This window comes from Hyla sarda, chromosome 8 (assembly GCF_029499605.1).
Source record: "Hyla sarda isolate aHylSar1 chromosome 8, aHylSar1.hap1, whole genome shotgun sequence".
Taxonomy (NCBI): domain Eukaryota; kingdom Metazoa; phylum Chordata; class Amphibia; order Anura; family Hylidae; genus Hyla; species Hyla sarda.
Window position 1 is genome coordinate 148445461 of NC_079196.1, and position 25867 is coordinate 148471327.

The window sequence follows — 25867 nt, forward strand, 5'->3', positions numbered from 1 at the left end:
TAAAGAACTTACGAAAGTCCCAATCATATGTCAATCTCAGCTGCGCTGTACATAGACTTTGTTATAAAGACTGTTCCTGTTATCCCATGTTACAGAAAGTCTTCAGTAAAGTTTCTGAAAGTTTTCAGCAAAGCTCTGGTTGTGGACATTGCATTTATTCTACATCTCCCTATCACTTTTGGGAAGGGTGGCAATATTCCAAGCAGCACAGTATTATCCCTCACACTGGCGTCACAACTGACAAGAGTTAATTATAACCGTGATATACCTCACAGCAACACCCCAACTGCCATACATCCCCCCAAGGCACCACATATTTAATACACATATTGAAAAGTGGACCCAGTACTGACCCCTGTAGTACCAAAAATATAACTTCCACCCAACCAGTAAGTTCCATTGATACCCACCCTCTGCTTCCTATACTTGAACCAGTTACTAACTCATTTCCATATATTCTCCCCTAGTCCCAGCAGCCTCATTTTATGTACTTATTTTTTGTGTGGCACAAAAGTACAGAATCAGATACACAGCATCCACAGCTACACCCAGGTCCAATCTATGACTAATTTCCTCATACAAGCTGATCAGATTAGTCTGGCAGGACCGATCCTGCATAAACCCAAGTTGGGGTTGTGTTAGTAGGATAGTTTCATTGAGATACCTCAGAATAGCATCTCTCAGAAACCCCCAAAAAATATTACCCACAACAGATGTTAAACTTACAGGCCTATAGTTTCCAGGATCTCTTTATGTCCGCTTTTTGAATATTGGTTCCACATTTGCTAAGCCCCAGTTCTGTGGAACAATCCTCGACATCAATGAATGTTTAAAAATAAGGAATAAGGGTCTGTCTACCACTTAATTCCTGCAAAACCCTGGAATGGATGCTATCTGGGTCCAGTGATTTGTGTGTTTTAATGTAAATAAGGCGATAAGAGATTTGCTGGATAATTGACATTGTCATGTCAACTGGCATTAGATTTTCCTGTGTGAATACAGTAGAGAAAAAGGCATTCAGCAGATTGGCATTTTTCTCATGTTCCTCCACCATTACATCAAAATGATTTCTTAAGGGGACAACATTTTTACAGCACAGCGTCAGCGGTGCCATGACAACATCAGCGCTGGCCGGAAGGGACGTGCCGGGAGCCTCTGTTTTATGCGCGCACTCCCGGCGCGCACAGCCACACCACACTGGCACCGCCACACAGACAGGCTCCCCACCAGGTATCTATGTCTACCCATACGCCGGTTCTGTTAACCCCTTCCAACTACCCATTCCTCCTACCCTCTTTCTGCCTACATAGTACCCTTTACCCCAGTTTAACCCCTGGTGTCCATGCCTGGAGAGTTACCTTAACCCTAGACTATTTAACTAAAGTCCTATCCTTCCTCTGTTAGCAGAGTCACTTTAACTCTGCTGACAGACCTCTTTCTAGCCCCACACAACCATTTATTTTCCATATTCTCTCTCTCCCCAGCACACTTTCAAAGGCACCTAACCCAAAAAGTACTTGAGCGTCATACATGGAAAGTTGATATTATGTACCCAGCTAGCCCTACTTTCCACATATATTTTACTGACTGTTATATTCATATTGCATGTCCTCAACTTGGTCACCCAAGGCATATATATTTTCTTACCAAATGCAAGTATTTTTACACTGATACAGAGATATGTATGTGTGTACTCCACAATCACCGCACATGTGGAGATATACATATACATACCCCCAACCTAAAATATTCTAAATACTATCTATTTACTTATAAATTATTTTTATCTTTTTGATGTATTGATCTATACTACAAAAAAAAACGTATTTCATTCAATCATTATTTGATTTTTTATTCTTCTTTTATACATCTATCGCATTGTGACCATTTGAATTGATATGTGAATAGGCACGTATACATACTTCCCCTTTTATATATGTTTTTTAGTACTGCCAAAATGGACCTGAGGAAGGCACCTTTGAGTGCCGAAATGCGTTGTCTGTATTACAACCCTGAGCAGCGCCTCCAAGACCGCATTTTCCCAATTCACTCTCACTGGTCAAAAGTTGGACAGTGCCAAAATTAGCACACATGATCGTGATCACTTTCTGTACCATAATTGATCACCAGATTTTGCAGCCATATTGGATTGCGCAATATTCTGCAAACATAATTTAAAAAAAAATGACTGGTCAGAATAGCTCAAAAATTTGCACACATGTTCGTCATCTCTTTCTGTACCACAATTGATCACCAGATTTGGTGGCATTTTGGATTGCGCAATAGTCTGCAAACATAGTTTTCTCAAAAAAAAAAAAACTGGACAGAACATTACGAAATTTTGCACACATATTCGTGATCATTTTCTGTACCACAATTTAACAGCAGATTTGGTGAGCATGTTGGATTGCGCTATATATTCTGTAAACCTAGTTTTCTCTAAAATAAAAGGCCAAAACTGTGTGAAAATTAGCAGACATGTTCATGACCCCTTTCTGTACCATAATTGATCACCAGATTTGGCAGCCATATTGGATTATGCAATATTCTGCAAACATAGTTTTCTCTGAAATTACTGGTCAGAACAATGTGAATATTTGCACACATGCCCGTGATCACCTTCTCCACCATAGGGGGTCAAATCAATCACGTGCTATACCCCGGCTGTGCAGCTTTGCCACTTGTATTGCTGCTTGCAGCTATATTTAATATTATTTTTTTTATTATTATTCAGCCACAAATTTCAAATGCTAATATCTGTTGCACTGTAACTACAAAACACATGAGACTTTACATAGTGGTAGACCCATGAGTTGTGCATAATCTTGTGTAATATAAAGGTCATAGGTCACATGATAAGGCCGCCATCTATTTTTTGTGTCAAATTTAGACAATATTCAAAAATCTTCTTCTCTGCAACCACTACAGCTACAGGAATATTATTTGCTGTATATGGTTACACTGTTGTCCTGAGTCAGAATTGTTCATTACAAGTCTATTGATCACATGGTTTAGTTGCCATATTGAATTGCGCAATATTCTACAAACATCTTTTCTAAAACCGTGTGTTGCAGTAACGTATAGTTTGTCAGACATGTTCATGATTACCTACTGTACCAAGATTGTTAACCCCTTAATGATGCAGGTCGTAAATGTACATTATGGTGATGTGTTACTAAACGCACCAGGAAGTACATATATGCCCTATACATAACCGCGAGCATCAGAGCGATGCTCGGGTCATGCGCGGCAGGTCCCGGCTGCAGAAAGCAGTCAAGGACCCACTGGTAATGGCGGACATCCACGATCATGAGGATGTCCGCCATTAACCCCCCAGATGCCGTGATGAATACAGATCATGGCATCTGCAGAAGTGCAGCACTTAATGTGGACGATCGGATCGCCCGCAGCGCTGCCGCGGCAATCCGATCATCTGTAATGGCGGACGGAGGTCCCCTCACCTGCCTCCGTCCGTCTCCTGGCGTCTTCTGCTCTGGTCTGAGATTGAGCAGACCAGAGCAGAAGATAGCCGAAAGCACTGAACCGTATTAGCAATCAAATGATTGCTATGAATAGTCCCCTATGGTGACTATTAAAGTGAAAAAATAAAAGTAAAAAAAGTAAAAAAAAATAAGAGTAAAAAAATATGAAAAATCCCCTCCCCCAATAAAAATGTAAATTGTCAGTTTTTCCCCATTTTACCCCCAAAAAGTGTAAAAAAAAAAAGCTTTTATAAACATATTTGGTATCACCGCGTGCGTAAATATCCAAAATATTAAAATATAATGTTAATTATCCCATACGGTAAACGGCGTGAACGTAAAAAAAGAAGTCCTAAATTACAGCTTTTTTATAACATTTTATTACCCCAAAAAATGTATAAAAATGTATTAAAAGTTTTATATATGCAAATGTGGTATGAAAAAAATTACAGATCACAGCGCAAAAAATGAGCCCTCATACCACTGCTTATACGAAAAAATGAAAAAGTTATAGGTCAGCAAAATAGAGGGGTTTTAAACGCACTAGTTTGGTTAAAAAGTTAGCGATTTTTTTTTAAGCGGTATAATAATAGAAAAGTATGTAATCATGGATATAATTTTAATTGTATTGACCCACAGAATAAAGAAAACATGTTTATTTTACCATAAAGTGTACAGCATGAAAAAGAAACCTTCCAAAATTTGCAATATTGCGGTTTTTTTATCAATTTCCCCACACAAATAGTATTTTCTTTTCATTGTAAAATGAGTGATGTCATTACAAAGGACATCTGGTTGCCCATAAATCAAGCCCTCATACTAGTCGGTGAATGAAAATATAAAAGAGTTATGATTTTTAGAAGGCAAGGAGGAAAAAACGAAAACGTAAAAATAAAATTGTCTGAGTCCTTAAAGGGGTACTCCGCCCCTAGACATCTAAAGGATAGGGGATAACATGTCAGATCGTCGGGGTCCCGCTGCTGGGGATCCCCGGAATCTCGGCTGGGGAACCCCGCTATCATTACTGCACAGAGCAGACTCGCTCCGTGCATAATGACCAGCGATACAGGGGCCGGAGCATTGTGATGTCACGGCTCCGCCCCTCGTGATGTCATGGTCTACCCCCTTAATGTAAGTCTATAGGAGGGGGCGTGATGGCCACCACACCCCCTCCCATAGACTTGTTTTGAGGGGGTGGGCCGTTACGTCATGAGGGGGCGGAGCCGTGACGTAACAATGCTCCGGCCCCTGTGTTGCCCATCATTTTGTTAAATGTGTGTAATATGTAGATTGTTATTCTAAAAGTTATATTTCTTGGCACAATGGCACAGTATTCACTTTCTGTACCACAATTTAACACCAAATTTGGTGGGCATATTGGATTGCGCTATATTCTGCATACCTAGTTTTCTCTAAAATAACAGGTCAAAACAGTGTAAAAATTAGCACACATATTAGAGATCACTTTCTGTACCACAATTGATCACCAGATTTGGATTGTGCAATATTCTGCAAAGATAGTTTTCATTGGAATTATTGGTCAGAACAATGTGAAAATTAGCACACATGTCCGTGATCACTTTCTGTACCAACATGATCACATGGTTTGGCCACCAGATTGGATTGCACAATATTCTGCATACATAGTTTTCTCTGAAATTACTGGTAAGAAAAATGTGAAAATTAGCACACATGTCCATGATCACCTTCTACACCATCAGGGGTCACCTGTCTTGCTGCTTGCAGCTATATTTACATTTTTTTTATTTTTATTATTATTCTTATCTAGGAAAACTCTGGGAAGAAATTGGTATCTGAATATACAGAAAGTTTAAGCTTATGGTTTTACCACTTTAAAAAACTGAATCACATTTTTTAGATTTTTCTATCAATGGACCTGTGTAGAGCCTTGTTTTTTGTGGGGTAAGTTGAAGTTTTTATTTGCTACTTTTCTGGTACAGTACCAAAAGCTGCTGCTGCTTAGTCTGAATTTACCCTAAGGGCGCTTTTACACAATCATAATACGGTGGCATTTAGTTAGATCCTGACCACTGGTTTAATGATCCAAACTTTCTTCATAGTGATCAACGATGCTGTGGCATCAGGACTTTTGGCCTTAATATCGATGCAAAAATGTGACCGCATTGCATTTGTGTGATATCCCACCAAAGCTGACACGGGATATCTTAGGTGGTGCTTCTGGCATGGCCTAACAGGCATGTAGATAGCTATGACAGGTCTAGGGATTGGGGTTCTTTGTTAGGCCAACACCTCCTTTTTTTACCAGATTCACTACAATTTACACCTGAAAGCAGTCACAAACTGTAGCTAAAAATGTTACTCTCAGATGCATAGGCAGCCACAAGATACATTTAATTTAATAACAGGCCTAAGCCCGAGTACTGCCCTGCACAATAGCTAAAAACTGGAGTGTAAAAAGCAGTTCTTCAGTAAATCTGTTCCTTAATATTTATTTTATTTAATAAAACGATTAAACATAACTTCCCTCATCCACAACATTTTATAAAAGTGCTGCTGACCATCCTGGTTAGTAATATACTAAATGTATCTAATTTTATTTCATTCTGAAATTTATTTTAAAAAATCCATTCACTACATAGCTTGTGACCAGCGTTAGTGTTATTTATACCTCTAACATGTTGTACAGGTAACCTGGTTTCCTTAGGGTATAATAGGGCTATAGATTGGATATCACCAGGTTTGGCACTGTTTCTGAAAGAAAGAGAACTATTCCTGGGAATATATGTTAATCTATTATGTAGAAATATTCACCTAATCGTAACAGAATTGGTATGTTTTCTTCACTGTATTTCAAGAGCAGCAGTAGGCCTGGAAACATTTCTCCACTAAATCACAGCAGTGAATGTCAGTTTTAAAGATTCACTCCTAATAAGATCTCATTAAAATCATGAAATAGTCAGTTAACAACATTACAGCTAATAGACTGAATAGCAGCCATCTATTTTCTATGAGAAAAAATGCTTGTTTGGATTGTAAGTAAGCGGTACAATAATGAGAGCAACCACTGTGAAAAGAATTAAACCTGCATCAGTAAGAGGAAAGATGTAACCATATCATGTTATTACTAGACATAAGAACTCTTTCCCATTTTATTATAGATTTCCTAGTAAGTGTGGAATTTTAAGCAGGATATTGGTTCTTCACATTTATTAGAAACCTATTTTTACACAAAAGGCCAGCTATGAAATTTCCTAGTGGATGTCCCATGCAATTAGAATTTTTATGGAGAAGTGCTCGTTTACATTCATTTTTCAGGAAACTTTGCATTAACCCCTTGAAGACATACAGTCATGGCCGTAAATGTTGGCACCCCTGAAATTTTTCAATATACTAGAAGTATTTCTCACAGAAAAGGATTGCAGTAACACATTGTGGTGTCCCGGTACCATATCATATCCGGTACCTGCGTATGTGGGTCCCCTTAGCCAGAGTCCCTAGGACGTCAGGGTCTCCATTGTCTAGTTTACCCCTGGTCACCTCTCATCTAGATAGTTATTGAGCTAATGGTTTATTTAGGATGCATGTAAATATGATTGTATAGATGTTTATAAATAGTTAATTACCTGTATACAGCGTAGCAGGACCTGCGGGTCACGTGGTCAGGAAAACTCTATGGTTTTTGCTTTAGGACCTTTGGAGGTCCCTATGACGTATTCTACCCATCACTCCTTGTAACGGTGAGTGACAGTTACTGGGACCAATCCAAAACGGCCCTGCCCATATAAGGGAGCCATTGCTCTCTCTCTTTACTCCTGTGCTCCTGACGAGGAAGGACCTGTACAGCTATCTCCCGCAGTGAGTTAGGCCCGAGCCTTGCGGCAACGGCTGATCGAGGCTAAATTGAGAGTGTATCAATCCCTAAGCACTCTGCATGATCACCGGACCTTATCTATCCCCTAAATCCGGACGGATCTGCAAATATTACCCTAAATTCAGAGACTATATCTAAAAGTCAAGGTCCGCAACAACTGTCAGTCATTGCACTATATAAAGACTGTATTCCTGAGACTGTTATTGTGCATTGGATGTACCGCAAGCCTTTCAGTAAAGTTTGTTCAAGTTCCTTGTGGACCTTCAGTCATTTTGTATATGCACCTATCGTTACTGGGAAGGGCGGCAATAGGCCGGAGAATTACCTCAGCATAATAGCCCTCGGCCTGGCGTCAAGAACTATAGGGTTAACATTAACCCCTCATTTACCGAAACAACACCCCAACTACCATACATCCCCCCAGGGCTACCACAAAGCCTTTTTGGCGTTGCACGAATAGGATACGGGTGTGTGCCTACTACAGTTGCCACTGGTGAAAGTGTACTCCTCCCCAGAAAACAAACTTTATTCATGTACTGTGACTTACTACGGAGTAAGGGGTTGCGCACACGGTGCTGTGTGGAGGAAGTGCGCATGTAAATTAAGGGGGGAGGCGAACAGCACAGCGAAGCTACAAGCTGTGAAAGAAAGTACTGAAGTTAGCGCGGGGCCTCCCTGCGCACGTGATCCAGAGACCCCGCCCACCGAAGCCCTCGATGCTGCGCCTGCCATTTTGTTGGAGTCTAGTGCCGGAAACCAACAAAGAGAGGAAGTTCAGTGCGGGAAAAGGCGCAGAGTGCGACAAAGGGTTGGAAGCTGTAAAGAGCCGTAACAGTATGAGACTTTGAGACACCAGATTGCTGAATTGAAGTCCTATATAGAATCACTTCAGCTACCGATCAACGCACTCAAGTTTCAATTAAAAGCTGTTGAGTTTCAAGTCACCTCCCTCAAATTTGAAATCTAGGCTCTCAAGTTCCAGATCAAAGAACAACTGCGTATCTTCTGGAGACCTGGGAATTCAAGATCTATTTAAAGGGCCAGCATACCAAATACAGAAATGTCGGAACCAGCAGCCCCACAGTCCCCATCTGAACAGCAAGGGGGCGATGCTCCAGTGGCTCCACCAGTGGAGACCCCACCCCAAGGCAGAAGGGTGTTGCCGCCTTCACCAACACCTTCTACTTCACAAAGACATACTCTACCTGTGATTCCAGCAAGACCTCCGTCACCGGCGGAGCAGGACCCAGCAAGTCCACCTTCAGTCTCTCCCTATGTGTTGGGAGCCCCTGTTGCTGTGCCTGTCTTCTTGGGGAATCCTGTGCTTCCCACCTACAGTGACCCTTTTACATTAAGAGACTTTAAAGAAAAATTCTACAGCCTCTTTGGATTTTATGCACTCCCCCCTCATCAACAGATACAGCTGCTTCTGGGACAGCTCCAGGGACCTGCCTTGGAAGAACTTCACTCCTGGCCAGCGGCTGATAAAGCTACAGTGGGACAGATGTTTGAAGGACTTTCTCAAGTGTTTGAATCTAATTCTTCCTCGGAGGTACGCCTCTGACTCTATGAATGGCGCCAGAAGCCAGGTGAGACTCTCCGAGCATATGCAGTAGCTTTGCAGAGCGCATTAGAGGCGGTACAGAAGTTGGACGGCATCACACCCGATCAGGGCAATCGAGTACTGATGGACCGTTTTATAGAAGGGGTACTGAACAAATGGGACAAGGCCCAACTTAGGATGCTGGCCATGCAAAATCCCGACATGGCTTCCCAGCTTTTAAGAGACTCGCGGTTCTGTCGGGACCTCCGACAGAAGAGACTAGTGTCCCCGCTACCGAATCTCCGGGGCCCGCGGCCCAGTCACCTGTCCCTTCTCGATCTGCCCCGCCAACTCCTTCTTCTAGCCCTTGGACAGCTGACTTACAAGACATTAAACAGGACATTGAACAGTTAGCCAAGGCCTTTAAAGAAATGGCTGTATGGCCAAATCCTTCTAGATCTGCAACACCATCACCTAAGAAGGCTGACCCTCTCCCTGTTGGTCCACCTGGTACCCCTCCTGTGAGACCACCTGGGAGTCAGAGACCCGCCTGTAGCTATTGTAACAAGAGTGGACACTGGAAGAGCCAATGCTGGGCTTTAAACGGGCGTCCCCTGGGGTCGAGGACCACACCCCAGGAGTAGAGGCTGAAGGTCCAGAATCAACTAGCAACAAGAAGGGACTGTCTATGTATGTAGCTTCTTGTTCTTATGTACAGGTGATGATTGAAGGTATCCGGTTACAAGCTCTGATAGATACGGGGTCTCAGGTATTCACTATTCCGCAGGGGGTTTTCTATAAGTACTGGGGCCCAGAAAGGTTTTGTGACCCTCAGGAGGCGGAGTTTAGAGTAATTGCAGGGAACGGGAAACCGGTACCCAGGCATGGTTACTGGGAGCCCACGGTTCAGGTGGGAAAACATGTGTTAGGAAGGCAGGGTGTGATTGTCACCAATGTTAGGGATGAGGGGGCAGCTGATTTCATTTTAGGCATGAATATTATGAGGCACTGTTTTGATGACATTGTCTGTGCACTGCATGCATCTCTCCCTCACCTGTCATGCCCAGGCCGGCGTGCTGCCCAACTCCACTTCAAAATCCTCCAAGCAGAACAGAAGTTTGTGAATTATCAAGGAGAAATCTGTCGAGTAAGGATTCAAGATATCCGAGCCGTTAGTCTACAGCCACAGATGGAGACAGTTATTTGGTGCCGTGCCCGACCCGGGGTAAAAAATCAAGATTACCAAGCGCTCTTGGAACCCTTCTACTGGAAGATTGTCCCTTGGTGTGAGCCGCTAGAAGCCTGGTAACCGTACTTAATGGGAAGGCTTCAGTGAGACTTATTAACCTCTCTCAAGTTGCGGTCCAACTACCCAAGTATACCCCAGTGGCTACTCTACACCATTTAGATGTCAGAGATGTGGTCTCGAAGTCACAAGTGGTTCAACGAGGACCTGATCAGAATCCTGCGGAACCTTGGTGGAGCCAACTACAGACAGGAGGCGAAGATACCCCCAAGGAACAGGTGGAAGGAGTCATCCGGGTGGCTAAGAAATATCAAGAAGCTTTCAGCAAGTTCTCCACAGACTTTGGCAGGACCACCATGATCAGACATAGGATTCTCACTGGAGACAATCCACCCATTAAAGAGAGACATCGCCCTGTGGCTCCTGGGATGTATCAGACCATAAAGAAAATGCTCGTGGAGATGAAAGAGGCCAATGTCATCCAGGAAAGCCAGAGTCCTTGGGCCGCACCTTTGGTCCTGGTGAAGAAAAAAGATGGAACTGTCCGCTTTTGCGTGGATTACCAGAAGTTGAACAACATGACTCATAAGGATGCCTATCCTCTCCCTCGCATCAAAGAATCCTTAACAGCATTGGGGTCGGCTGCCTACTTTTCCACACTGGATCTGACGAGCGGCTACTGGCAGGTGCCAATGGCAGAAGAGGATAGAGAGAAGACCCCATTTGTGACCCCTATGGGTCTCTTCAAGTTTAAAATGCCCTTTGGACTGTGCAATGCACTAGCTACTTTCCGACGCCTAATGGAGCGATGCTTGGGGCATCTTAACTTCCAGAGTGTTCTGTTGTATTTAGATGACGTCATCGTCTATTCTCGGACATATCAGGAACTCCTGGATCACCTGAAAGAAGTTTTCCAAGTCCTTATCCAACATGGACTCAAGGTTAAACCTTCCAAATGTCACTTGCTGAAGCCACAAGTGCACTATCTGGGACATGTCGTCAGTGCTCAAGGAGTCCAGCCTGATCCAGACAAAGTGAGTGCTGTGAAAGAGTGGCCTACACCCAGGACAGTGCGAGACGTCCAAAGTTTCTTGGGGTTTGCTGGATATTACCGGCGCTTCATCCCCCATTTTGCTCAAATTGCTGGACCCATGACCGAATTACTGAGAGGGACTGCCCGGGATAATTATAATGGGAGGCTTCCCATACAGTGGGCCGAACAACAAGAAGATGCCTTTCGAGCCCTGAAATACATCCTCATGGAACCCCCCCATTTTGGCGTATCCTGACTACAGCCTGCCGTTCTGTTTATACACAGACGCTAGCTTTGAAGGTCTGGGGGCGGTCTTATCTCAAGTGCAAGATGGCAAAGAGAGGGTGATTGCCTATGCCAGCCGGCATCTTCGAGGTGCTGAGAAGAATGATCCTTTGGCCATTGGCCGTGTCGGCCCATCATCAGGAAAAGGGCGTATATCCCGTAGAGCAGTGGACAGTGTTGTTGTAAATTTCCAGGAGTTCATGCAACAGCTGAGGCCACTCTTCGTGCTTTGAGACAGAGGCAGCTCTGAGCATCTGGATGAACGCTTGATTGATCCTCTCGCAGAGCCCATTCCCTTGGGGATGGTAGGCCGTTGTCCGGAGCTTCTTGCAATCATGCAACTGGCAAAGTTCCTGGAACAACTGGGCTTCAAAGGCGGTTCCCCGATCCGTGAGGACCGATTCGGGACACCCCAGAAGTTGGATCCAATGTCGATAGAAGAGCTGAGCAGCAGTCTTGACGTGGTCCTTGACAGGGACCACGACCATCCACTTGGAATAATTATCCACCATAGTTAGAGCATGACAATAGCCAGATCGAGTGGGGGCCAGCTTCACATGGTCCAAGGCAACAATTTGATTCGGCCTTTCTGTACAGATGGGATGCAAAGGGGCTCTTGCGTCCCTCCGGGGGTTCTTTATCACGTTGCACACGGAGCACTCGGCACACCATTTCTCGATGTCTCCCCGCATCCCAATCCAGTAAAATCTCCTTCTGACGGTGAGCTCTGTCTTATGGACCCCGAAGTGTCCGGATTGATCATTGTTAAGAAGAAAATGGGTGAAGTTCATGAACGCCAGCAGAAAGATTATAATCGACATGCTTCGGCTCAGCCCTTGCAGCTTGGAGATATAGTGTGGCTCAGAAAATTTCCTAGAACCCATAAATTGGACTCCTTGTGGGAAACGGAGCCATACACCATTACTGCGGTTCCTTATCCTGAAACGGACGTGTACGAGATACAAAAAGACGGGTTCGAGCCACAGGTGGTTCACCGGAATAGGATAAAAGTGTGCCTGAAAGAAGATATGCTTGGCCCATCTCCTCCTACTCCTCCTGATCCTCCTGCTACTTCTACTCCACCTCCACCAAGGCCAATGAGAGAATATGTGCCGGGAGAAGGAATTCATCCCACTATGGATGTTCCTTTGTTCTCATCTCAGCAGCCTACCATGTATTGGGGTATACCGTTCCCAGCTCCATCCAGCCAGCCGCCACTGGTTGCACCACCCAGTCAGTTGCCCGTAGCTGTTGCTCCCTGTCAACCACCATTGGTTGCTACACACAACATCAGTCCTGCTCCAGTGACTGCTCCAGATATTGATGCCACTACTCCACCTGTCTGAAGAGAACCCCTCAGTTCAACCGAAGATGTTGCTTCCGTTTCCAGCCCTCCAGCTGGTCCCTCAGGGACTGAAGTTCTTGAAGAATCCTCAAGTGAAGGAACTCCTGATGACTCGGAGGTGGTGTTGTGGCGGTCTCAAAGGACTACACAGGGCAAACTACCCATAAGTTACCAGGACTCACATTTAGTACCTGCACACATAGTACCTTTGATAACCCACTTCAATGCTCTGCCAATCAATTTCCAGTACCCTAGATTACTAACTTAAATGTACTACCTCAAGTTTCTCTAGTACATACATCAAAATAGATATCTCACTTAAGAAAACACTTAGGAATTGTAGCATATTGATACCCAATTCCTGCCACTGTTATGTACACTTCTTCTCTTTCATTGCGTGTGTGAGATGCTCTGCCTGGCCAGTAGGTGCTCTTGCTAATACAGAATTAAACACGTAATTCTAAGAATAACCTAGTGCGGCCCATAGACTGGTTTGAGTGGCATTGGGGCCGCTCTGCCAGTGGGTCATTCCCCCCCCCCCGTGGGCACTGGTGTCGTGGCGGTGGTGGTCGCCGCCCGGTGCTGCGCCATTTTATGCTAGGAACGTTAGGGACCCACTCTAAATAGGTGGCCTTGACGTGGCGAGTGGGCTTGTACTTTTTGATCAAAAATGTATACTAACAACCTGTTAGTTTTTGATATTATGCTGAGAAGCAATCAGATCATTATACAAGATTGTAGATGTGCACCATGTCTGTTTTCTACCCGAATAACCTTATGTGTACTTACAGGTAACTTATTATTGGCAAAGGAATAAAATGTGTGAGATAATAAAATTGTCTAGTCAGCTTGACGCTAAAGGTGTATAGAGCTGAACTAATGTCTAGATAGTCTCATGTATAGAGAGTTATACTAATTTTTAGCCTCCAAGAATGTGTAGAGAGCTACTAAAATGTCTTGGAGCTAGAAACTACATGTCAGATAGCTGCCTAATTGTCTTATAAGCTTAGAATGTATAGTAAGCTTAATGAAAATGTCTAAGAAGCTAGAAACTAAAGGATAGATAGCTTCATTAATGTCTAGAAAAAAGCAAGAGACCAGCAGCACACAGAAAAATTAGTGCAAAAAAGGTGGAGATTTATTGCATTATCCCAGTGTACAAAAGAAGCAACGTTTCAGCGACCTCTCGTCGCCGTTCTCAAGCTCAACTGAATAGATCCCTGTGCAATCTTATATGTGCAGTTAATTACATAATTACTTAATGCAGTAATGAGCATACAGTATATAAATAAACATATACAAGTTGTGCATACATAAAAACAGATACATCCAATGTGAATATATACAAACAAAATGTCCATATCATATTATAGTGCAATTGTGATCTAATAATAACCACGTGTTTTCGTGTTGTGTTTCCCTTAGATATGCATAACAGTGCCGATGTGTTCCATAATTCTTTACTTCTTATTGACATAGATAAGTACAGTATTGCACTTACCCAACAGAGCACCATAATCCACGTGTCATATTTGCCGGAGCGTGGGTACTAACTTAGTGCGCAGATGCGCATAATCCACCACTCGAGTGAAGACTTCCTCGTATAGAATATAACCAATAAGGGGAAAGAGTGTTCACGCATACGTGCTGAAGTTGAGAAGCAACCTGCCCAAATCTTCATCTCAGGTAATTTTCTGTTGTGAAGACGTCCTGGGTGTCTCGTGCTCACTTTGTAGGGCTTGTTTGCAGACTGAGCTGGCATGGCTCTTCCTCATCATGATCACTGCAGATGCGGGGTTCACACGTATCGGACCAACATGTCTCCATGCCGGACGTCACATGCGAATGCTGGACGAGTAGATGTCAGTCAAGAACTAGCTCTATCATCCAGATATCACCCACATATTTCAGCAGATTAAATGGGGATAATCTGCACCCTATGGAGCAAATTAGACAACCCTATATGACACAGACAAGCAAAACTCCTGCATGCAAATACAGATTTGTATGGAATTCAAAAGGAAACAATAATAAAAAAAATAAAAAAAAGTGGCTCCTTTTTGTATATATGACACGGTTGTTGCTCTGTTGGTGGCAGCAGTACAATTTTTTGTTATCTGTAATAAAACAGAAAAACAAGTATAAGGATCAAACAGAAATACAATATATCAAGAGTACATGTAACAAAACAAAGGGGTTACAAATAGGACACTACCTCGTACACATTTTTGCCGTAGACTTAAATTCTGCATTGAGACCCTCTGGTTTCATGGATCCCAATGTAAAAATCCATTTGAGTTCTCGTTTTTTCAAAAGTGTGACACCACGCTTCATTGGTGGAATGTGAAATCATGAATTTGAGATCACGTTCTTTGTGGTTGGCCTCTGAAAAATGTTTAGAGACTGGAAGGTCCAGTCTCTTTTTTCTGATGGTATACCGATGTTGGTTAAGACGAGGCTTGCAATCAAGACTCGTCTCTCCCACATATAACTTCTGATACCGACACCAAAGAATGTACACTACATGATCTGAATTGCAGTTTAAATAGAAATTGATGTCATATTTGCGACTGGTATGTGGATGAATGAAGCTAGGGCCCTTAACCATATAGTCACAGTTTACACAATTGCGACATGGAAAGCTTCCTTTGCTTTTCACCGTGAGGTAACGTTGTTGTGCTTTGGGCTGTTCAGAGATGTCGGTTTTTACTACCTTGTCCCTCAAGTTAGGTGGTCTGCGGAAGGACCAGTGGAATCAGTGGAAAATCACTAAACTCCTCCACTTGTGTGTGGCAGTCGCGTAGTAAGTGCCAATGCTTACGTATGATGGTGGAGACTGCATGTGAGGACTCACTATATGTAGTAATGAAAGGGATACGTTTGTTTTTATTAATTTCATGTTTTTGTTTATCAGGTGTTGTCACTTGATCTTCTGTTTGAATATCACTAACAGGGCTATTCTTCTGTCTACATTGTCTAATTCGACTCTTGTGTTCTTCTATTAATTTAGATGGATACCGTCTCTGTCTAAAGTTGGTAGTCATTTTATTTAGAGCTAGTTCTAGTTTAGAGTCATTGTCAGTAATCCGTTCTGCCTGTAACATTTGACTAAATGGTAGTGATCTTACCATGGCTCTGGGATGGCTACTGTCAAACCTCAGTAAGGTATTGCAATCGGTTGGCTTGTAATATAGGTCTGTGGTAAGTATGTCACCCTCTTTTGTAACTGTCACATCCAAAAAATTCACACTAGTGTTTGAAGAAGTCATGGTAAATGTTATGTCAGCCTCCATGTTGCTTAAGTAATGATGAAACAAATCTAGTTCCTGTTGTGTACCAGTCCAAAGCATGAAAACGTCATCTATGTATCTCCACCACTTTAGCACATGGCTGAAGAGGGGCAACACATACACGAATTCCTCCTCCAAATACGCCACAAAGATGTTGGCGTATGTAGGCGCCACGTTACTGACCATTGCAGTTCCCATCAACTGCATGTAAAAGACGTAATTAAAGAGGAAGTAATTACATTCAAGACCAATTTTAAGTAAATTCACAATGAAATCTATTTTCTCTGGTGGAAAGTCAGATAAGATCAGTGTATTTTCAACGGCATGTATATCTTTGTCATGATTAATTGAAGTGTATAAGCTGGAAACATCCAAGGTAACTAGAATGGTCTGTTCTGGGACGACAATATCACAAATTTTCGACAGAAAATCAGAAGTGTCTTTTATGTATGATTTAGCATTTATGGCATAAATGCGTAATAATCTAGCCAAAAAAATAGTAATATGTGAGGTTATAGACTCGCGCCCGGAGACAATAGGTCTCCCGGGCAGATTTTCTCTGTCTTTATGCAATTTCAGTAATAGATAGAGCATGGGAGTAATAGGGTATTCAACAATCAAGTATTTTTTTAGATTGTCGTCAATCAGACCTTCTCTCTGACCACTGTTGACTGTTTCCAAAATTCGAGAAGCAATAGATACTCTAGGATCTCTATGTAACACTTTGTATACTGCTTCATCATGCAACTGTTTCTCTGCTTCCAGCACATATTTGAGCCTGTCCATGACCACTATAGCCCTGCCTTTGTCGGCAGGTTTGATGACAAGGCGGTGGTCATGGACAAGCTCATCAAGTGCTTCTAACTCGTCATGTGTCATGTTGGGATGCTTTAAACTTTGTTGTTTATGCATCAGTGCTCTAAAGTCATGTTTAACACAATCCTCAAATGTGCTGATAGCATGTGACTCAATCGGTGGCTGGAATTCACTGGGAAGACTAAAATTGAAGTCTCTTAAAGACATCATGGAGGTGGCCAATATCTCGGTCCCTTAACTGGTGACACAAGAACTCCCAGTTTTACTGGGTTGTGTTGAAAACCACAGCTTCAATTTTAGTTTCCATATGAACTGCAAAAAATCTAATTCCAGTTCAAACCAATTAATGTAAGCATTAGGGTAAAAACTAAGGCCTTTTGACAAAACCATTTTTTTCCATTAATGTCTAGATAGCATTTATGTCTAGATAGCACCGATGTCTAGATAGATTTCTGTTGTCTAGTCCAGATACTAGTAAGAGTATCAGAGAATGTAAATGTGTTCAATGTTTACTTAGGATGTATAGCAAATTTATAGATCATCCTGTCCTAGTCCTAGTCCCTCTGTCTTAGGGGACAAGCGTCGAGGTCCACTTATCTTAACTAAGGGGGTTTGTGGTGTCCCGGTACTGTATCCTATCCGGTACCTGCGTATGTGGGTCCCCTTAGCCAGAGTCCCTAGGATGTCGGGGTCCCCATTGTCTAGTTCACCCCTAGTCACCTCTCATCTAGATAGTTATTGAGCTAATGGTTTATTTAGGATGCATGTAAATATGATTGTATAGATGTCTATAAATAGTTAATTACCTGTATACAGCATAGCAGGACCTGCGGTCACATGGTCAGGAAAACTCTATGGTTTTTGCTTTAGGACCTTTGGAGGTCCCTATGACATATTCTACCCATCACTCCTTGTAACGGTGAGTGGCAGTTACTGGGACCAATCCAAAACGGCCCTGCCCCTGCCCATATAAGGGAGCGGCGGCCATTGCTCTCTCTTTACTCCTGTGCTCCTGACGAGGAAGGACCTGTACAGCTATCTCCCGCAGTGAGTTAGGCCCGAGCCTTGCTGCAACGGCTGACTGAGTCTAAATTGAGAGTGTATCAATCCCTAAGCACTCTGCATGATCACCGGACCTTATCTATCCCCTAAATCCGGACGGATCTGCAAATATTACCCTAAATTCAGAGACTGTATCTAAAAGTCAAGTCCGCAACAACTGTCAGTCATTGCACTATATAGAGACTGTATTCCTGAGACTGTTATTGTGCATTGGATGTACCACAAGCCTTTCAGTAAAGTTTGTTCAAGTTCAAGTACCTTATGGACCTTCAGTCATTTTGTATATGCACCTATCGTTACTGGGAAGGGCGGCGATAGGCCCGGAGAATTACCTCAGCATACTAGCCCTCAGCCTGGCGTCACAAACTATAGGGTTAACATTAACCCCTCATGTACCGAAACAACACCCCAACTACCATACACCTCCCAAGGGCTACTACAACATGTTTTGCTATACACATGTTTATTCCCTTTATGTGTATTGGAACTTAACCAAATAAGGGAGATAAAAAAGCTAATTGGACATAATGTCACACCAATCTCCAAACATGGGCTGGACAAAATTATTGGCATCTTTAACTTAATATTTGGTTGCACACCGTTTGGAAAAAATTACTGAAATCAATGGCTTCCCATAACCATCAATAAGCTTCCTACACCTCTCTTACACCTCTTGGCCGGAATGTTTGACCACTCTTCCTTTGCAAACTGCTCCAGGTCTCTCTTATTGGAAGGGCGCCACTTCCCAACAGCAATTTTAAGATCTCTTTACAGGTGTTCAATGGGATTTAGATCTGGACTCATTGCTGGCCACTTCAGAACTCTCCAGCGCTTTGTTGCCATCCATTTCTGGATGCTTTTTTCTGTATGTTTGGGTTCATTGTCCTGCTGGAAGACCCAACATCTCAGATGCAAACCCAGCTTTTTGACACTGGGCTGCACAGTCCGACCCAAAATCCGTTGGTAATCCTCAGATTTCATGATGCCTTGCACACGTTCATGGCACCCAGTGCCAGCGGCGGCAAAACAACCTCAAAACATTATTGAACCTCCACCATATCTCACTGTAGGTACTGTGTTCTTTTCTTTGTAGGCCTCATTCCGTTTTTGGTAAACAGTAGAATCATGTACTTTACCAAAAAGGTAAAGACGTTTTCCCAGAAGGATTTTGACTTACTCAAGTTCCTTTTGGCAAAATGTAGTCTTGCTTTTTTATGTCTGTGTCAGCAGTGGGGTCCCCCTGGGTCTCCTGCCATAGCATTTCATTTCATTTAAATGTTGACGTATAGTTCGCGCTGACACTGATGCTCCCTGAACCTGCAGGACAGCTTGAATATCTTTGGAACTTGTTTGGGGCTGCTTATCCTCCATTCGGACTATCCTGTGTTGACACCTTTCATCAATTTTTCTCTTCCGTCCACGCCCAGGGAGATTAGCTACAGTTCCATGGGTTGTAAACTTCTTGATAATGTTGGGCACTGTTGACAAAGGCAAATCTAGATATCTGGAGATGGACTTGTAAACTTGAGATTGTTGATATTTTTCAACAATTTTGGTTCTCAAGTCCTCAGACAGTTCTCTTTTCCTTTCTGTTGACCATGCTTAGTGAGGCACACACAGACACACAATGCAAAGACTAAGTGGACTTCTCTCCTTTTCATCTGTTTCAGGTGTGATTTTTATATTGCCCACACCTGTTACTTGCCCCAGGTGAGTTTAAAGGAGCATCACATGCTTGATACAATCTTATTTTTCCACAATTTTGAAAGGGTGCCAATAATTTTGTCCAGTCCATTTTTAAAGTTTGGTGTGACATTATGTCCAATTTGCTTTTAATCCTCCCTTTTTTGGTTTCAAGGGTGCCAACATTTACGGCTATAACTGTAGTAAAGTTTAACTTTGTGTGCTAAGCCCCAACTTTTTCCAGTTTCCAACTGCAGAGCCATAGGAAGGCTTGTTTTTTGCAGGACTACTTTTACTTTGTAATGAAACCTTTCTTTCACCATAAAATGTACTACAAAACATATCAAATATTTGTAAGGTGAAATTGAAAATAATTTTTGCTATTCTAATGTTTTGCTATTTTTTTTTTTAGAGGAGGGGATTGTTTACACTAAATAATTTTTGCTATTCTAATGTTTTGCTATTTTTTTTTTTAGGGGAGGGGATTGTTTACACTTTTCCCCTTGCAGTAAAAATGTATGGTAACTCTATTCTACAACTAGATTCCATTGATACCCAATTAGTATAGTTTCTGTCATAGCTTACTACGTTTAACGACTTTCTATAACGCATCATAGCGGGTCGGGCCCAGTCTCTAACAAGGACCAGTGGATAATAGCGCGCAGCACTGATCACGGTGCCAGGCGCTATTAACCATTTAGATGCGTCGCTTAAAGTTGATCGCCGCATCTAAAGTGAAAGTAAAGTATTCACGGCTAGCTCAGTTGGCTGGTCGGGACCGCTGGCTCCGTGGCGAAATCGCTGCGTCCCGAACAGGTGGAACACACAAGGAGGGTCCTCTACCTTCCTCCTGCTTGTCCGATCGCCGAATGACTGCTCAGTGCCTGAAATCCAGGTATGAGCAGTCAAGCGGCAGAATCATTGATCAATGTTATCCTATGTAAAAGATCAGTGTGTGCAGTGTTATAGCCCCTATATATGGGGGCTATAACATTGCAAAAATAAAGTTAAAAAAAATAAGTTAAAAAAGATAATTTAATCCCTTCCCTAATAAAAGTTTGAATCACCCCCCTTTTCCCATTTAAAAAAAAACTGTGTAAATAAAAATAAACATATGTAGTAATGCTGCGTGTGGAAAGGTCCAAATTATAAAAATATATCGTTAATTAAACCAAACAGTTAATGGCGTACGCACAAAAAAATTCCAAAATAGCGTATTTTTGGTCACTTTTTATATCATGAAAAAATTAATAAAAAGCAATCAAAAAGTCCTTTCAATACAAAAATGGTACCGCTAAAAACTTCAGATCACGGTGCAAAAAATGTGCCATCATACTGCCCCATATGCAGAAACCTAAAAAAAAGTAATAGGGTTCACAAGATGACAATTTTAAACTTTCTAATTTTCGTGCATATAGTTATGATTCTTTCCAGCAGTATGACAAAATCAAACTTATAGGGTATCATTTTAATCATATGGACATACAGAATAAAGAGAAAGTGTAATTTTTACAGAAAAATTTACTGCGTAGAAACGAAAGATCCCAAAAGTTACGAAATGGCGTTTTTTCTTCAATTTTGTCGCACAATAATATTTTTTCCCATTTTGCTGTGGATTTTTGGGTAAAATGACTGATGTCATTACAAAGTAGAATTGGTGGCAAAAATATTAGGTGCAAAATTGAAAGAATTATGATTTTTTAAAGGTAAGGAGGAAAAAACAAAAGTGCAAAAACAGAAAAACCCTGAGTCCTTAAGGGGTTAAAAAACTGCAAACTTGAAAAAAAAACTAAAACATTATTTAAATTTCTATGCTATGAGACAAAAAGTGTGTTGCTACCCCGTCTCCGAGGCTCTCCTTGGTGTGGCTCGTTGTAAACTTCAATACACGTATATGCCGGTGCTCATGTGTGAAACAAACAGTCTGTGTAACATACTCATCAAAGAAGAAAACACAGGCAACTCACCAGCTTCATGTGGCTTCTTGTTTATTTCTTAGGTACATGCAGCTAAAGCGGCAACATGCCGCACCAGTAAGCTAGACGCTAGTGCGCTCAGTGATTACAGCTGTTTCTTTCTGTTCAGGAACTTCAACAGATCATCTGTTGATCTGTCAAAGTTCGTGAAAGGAAAGAAACAGCTGTAATCATTGAGCGCACTAGCGTCTAGCTTACCGGTGCAGCATGTTGCCGCTTTGCCTGCATCATTTGCATGTACCTAAGAAATAAACAAGAAGCCACGAGAAGATGGTGAGTTGCCTGTGTTTTCTCCTTTGATGATTTTTTAAATTGCAATTGTTAGACTTAAGTGAGGGGGGCACAAAAGGTCCTCAGTAGAGTGTTAGCGGAGAACTTTGTTGAGTGAGGGCGTAAAGGGAGTCTACAACTATTTGGGGCCCAAATAGAGCACTGTTAGTGTTTGGGACACTATGGATGGTGAGTTTGCAAAGATGAAAACATTGAGAAGCAAGAATGTAATGAGCCTAAGATGCTGGGTTGTGACTGGAAGAAGTCATTAACCTGTTGGGGACGAAGGGTTTAGGCATACGCCCTTGCGTCCTGGTACTTAAGGACGAAGGGCGTATCCAAACGTCCGTGGGAATTTCGGTCCCCACCGTGCAGGCACCCCGTGCAAATGTCCAGGGGGGTCATTAGACCCCCCCCATGTCGACGATCGGCGCAAATCGCAAGTGAATTCACACTTGCGATTTGGGCCGATTCCGGGTCATTACGGGTCTATGGTGACCCGGTGACCCGGAATATAATGGGGATCGCGGTTGTCTAAGACACCCATGATCCCCTTGAAGCAATAGGAGTGAGGTGGCAGGGGTGCCACCCCTCCTATCCCTGCTATTGGTGGTCTAGAAGCAACCACCAATATCATATCGTGGGCGGGAGGGCTTTACTTTCCTTTTCCCCGTCCTGCCCACCCACAATAGGCCGGGCAGAACAGGGAAAACGAAGAGGGAGATGTAGTTTTGCAACATCTGGAGGTCCACAGTTTGGAGATCACTGTTCAGTGGTCTCTAAATTGTATCACTCCAGATGTTGCAAAACTGCAAATCGCAGCATTCCCAAACAGCAAACAGCTGTCTTGGCATGCTTGGAGTTGTAGTTGCGTACCTCCAGCTGTTGCATAACTACATCTCCCAGCATGCCCTTCTGTGATCAGTACATGCTGGGAATTGTAGTTTTGCAACAGCCGGAGGCACTCTGGTTGGAAAATACTGAGTTAGGTAACAGAACCTAACTGAAGGTTTTCCAACCAGTGTGCCTCCAGCTGTTCCAAAACTACAACTCCCAGCCATAGGCGTGCGCAGCCTACTGCATTAGGGTGTGCACCCTAAAGCACAAACGCATTCCGCGCACGCATGTGTTTATGTGTATATATATATATATATATATATATATATATACATACATACATATACACACACACACACACGCACACTCCTGCATGCATAGTATAGGAGGATTGGATCCAGGGCCGGTTTAAGGCTTAGCATGGCCCTGGGCAAAATCAGAAGTGGGGTCCCAAAAGTCGTAATAGTGCACTAATCAGATTAGCAAATTTTTGATCACTTCAAATACCATAAAAAATATCTAAAAAGCAAAAAAAAAAAAAAAAAAATGGTACCGATAAAAACTACAAATCACAGCGCTAAAAATGACCCTCATACATCCCCATATACAGAAAAATAAAAGTGCTATAGGGATCAGAATAGTACAATTTTATATTTTTGTATAGTTCCCCCACATTAGGTTGGCAGCATAGTTCCCCCACATTAGGTTGGCAGTATAAATCTCCCACATTAGGATGGAAATGAATTTCCCCCACATTAGGTTGGCAGTATAGTTCCCCCACATTAGGTTAGTAGTACAGTTTCACCACATTAGGTTGGCAGTATAGTTCCCCCACATTAGGTGATAGTATAATTCCCCCACATTAGGTTAGTAGCACAGTTCATCCACATTAGGTGCAGTACAGTTCCCCCACATTAGGTGCAGTACAGTTCCCCCACATTAGGTGCAATATAGTTCCCCCACATTAGGTGCAATATAGTTCCCCACATTAGGTGCAATACAGTTCCCCCACATTAGGTGCAATATATTTCCCCCACATTAGGTGCAGTACAGTTCCCCCACATTAGGTGCAGTACAGTTCCCCCACATTAGGTGCAGTATAGTTATAATTGTAGGGAGGAGGACAAGTCTAGAATTTACCATGAGGCTTACGGGACTAATTCTACCCCTGATCTTATATTTGCCAAGGGGTTCAATGGGCGGAGCCAAAGGGTTGTCAAAATTAGGTTTTGCCTAGAGTGTCAAAAATCCATGCACCAGCCCTGACTAGACCTCCCACTTGTGTGTATGTTTGCTGGTGTTTATAGGGCGGCATTTGATGTGGATTTGAAAAAAAATTGTAAGTTGAATGGTAAAACTCCTGTTTTTCTTTACTTGGCAAACAGAAGAACGCTTTTACTATAAGATGGGGGCACAGAGGGGGGAATATTCCAAATAGAATTTTTTTTTGCACCAGATTGGTTGAAAAAGTGATGCGGCACCCAGCAAGCTTGGAGCAGCATGCACGTTGTAGTTTTGGGTCTGCAGCTGACCCAAAACTAGGACTCCCAGCATGTTGCACCATAATCTAAATTGTACTCCTATATAGTGCAAGATGTGTGGAGTTGTAGTTTTGGTCATCATAGTTTGTATCAGGGCATGCTGGGAATTGTAGTTGGTAACTGCACCTCCCAGCATTGAATTCCTTCAAGGAATGCAATGCTGGGATTTTCAGTTACCAACTACAATTCCCAGCATGCCCTGATACAATATATGGTGACCAAAACTACAACTCCCATTATGTTGCACTGGGGGAGCTGTGTGTGTGTGTGTGTGTGTGAGGTGCTGTGTGTGAGTGTAGGGGGTGCTGTGTGTGTGTGTTTGAGGGGTGCTACGGGTGATGTGCGGATTGGGCACATAATACATACATAATATAAAATATATACATAATAAATAAAAAAATGTTATTTCAGCTCCCGGGTCGGTGCTGTAGTAGTTTTTAGTATATTTGCTGGTAGAAGAGCACGGACTGCAGAGAGTGGGCCGTGTCCCGTGTATCAGAACAAAGGAAAAAAGAAAGTTGCCTCTTTCAAGGTGCTTGTAGTATTAAAACATCAAACCTTTAATCTGTATGCATTAAAAATAGAAAAAGGTGACATCAATCATTAAAGAGAAGTGAAACGCCAACACGTTTTGAGCAAAATGTAGCTCTTAATCATGGCTATATGTAGCCCAAAACGCACTGGAGTCTCACTTTTCTTTTATGATGTCACCTTTTTCTATTTTTTATGTATACAGATTTAAGGTTTGATGGTTTAATACTACAAGCACCGTTATCCTTGGAAGAGCTGGGGGAAACTTTCTTTTTGCTTTTGTTCTGATTCATAATACATATATACATACGTCATACATACACACATCATACATGCATAATCTACACACACATATATATATATATATATATATATATATATATATTATATATATATATATACACATACACACACATACATAATGCATAAATACATACTATATGCATACAAACATCATACATATATAATACAAACACACATCATACATGCATAACCTACACACATATATATATACACACATACATACATCATACATATATAATACATGCATACATCATACATAGATAATGCATGCATCATACATACATACGCACACCATACATAATACATACACAAATCCATAATATATACATATACACATCATACATAAATACATCATACATACATAACATACAGTACATACATAACATATGTATATGGTATGTATGTACTGTATGTATGATGTGTGTATGTATGATGTATTTATGTATGATGTGTATGTGTATATATTATGGATTTGTGTATGTATTATGTATGGTGTGCATATGTATTATGTATGTATTATATATGTATGATGTGTGCATGTGTATATTATGTATGTATGTATTATATATGTATGATGTTTGTATTTATGCATTATGTATATATATATATATATATATATATATTATACATACATAATGCATAAATACAAACATCATACATATATAATACATACATACATAATATACACATGCACACATCATACATCCATAATACATACATAATACACACCATACATACATATTACACACACCATACATACTACACACACCA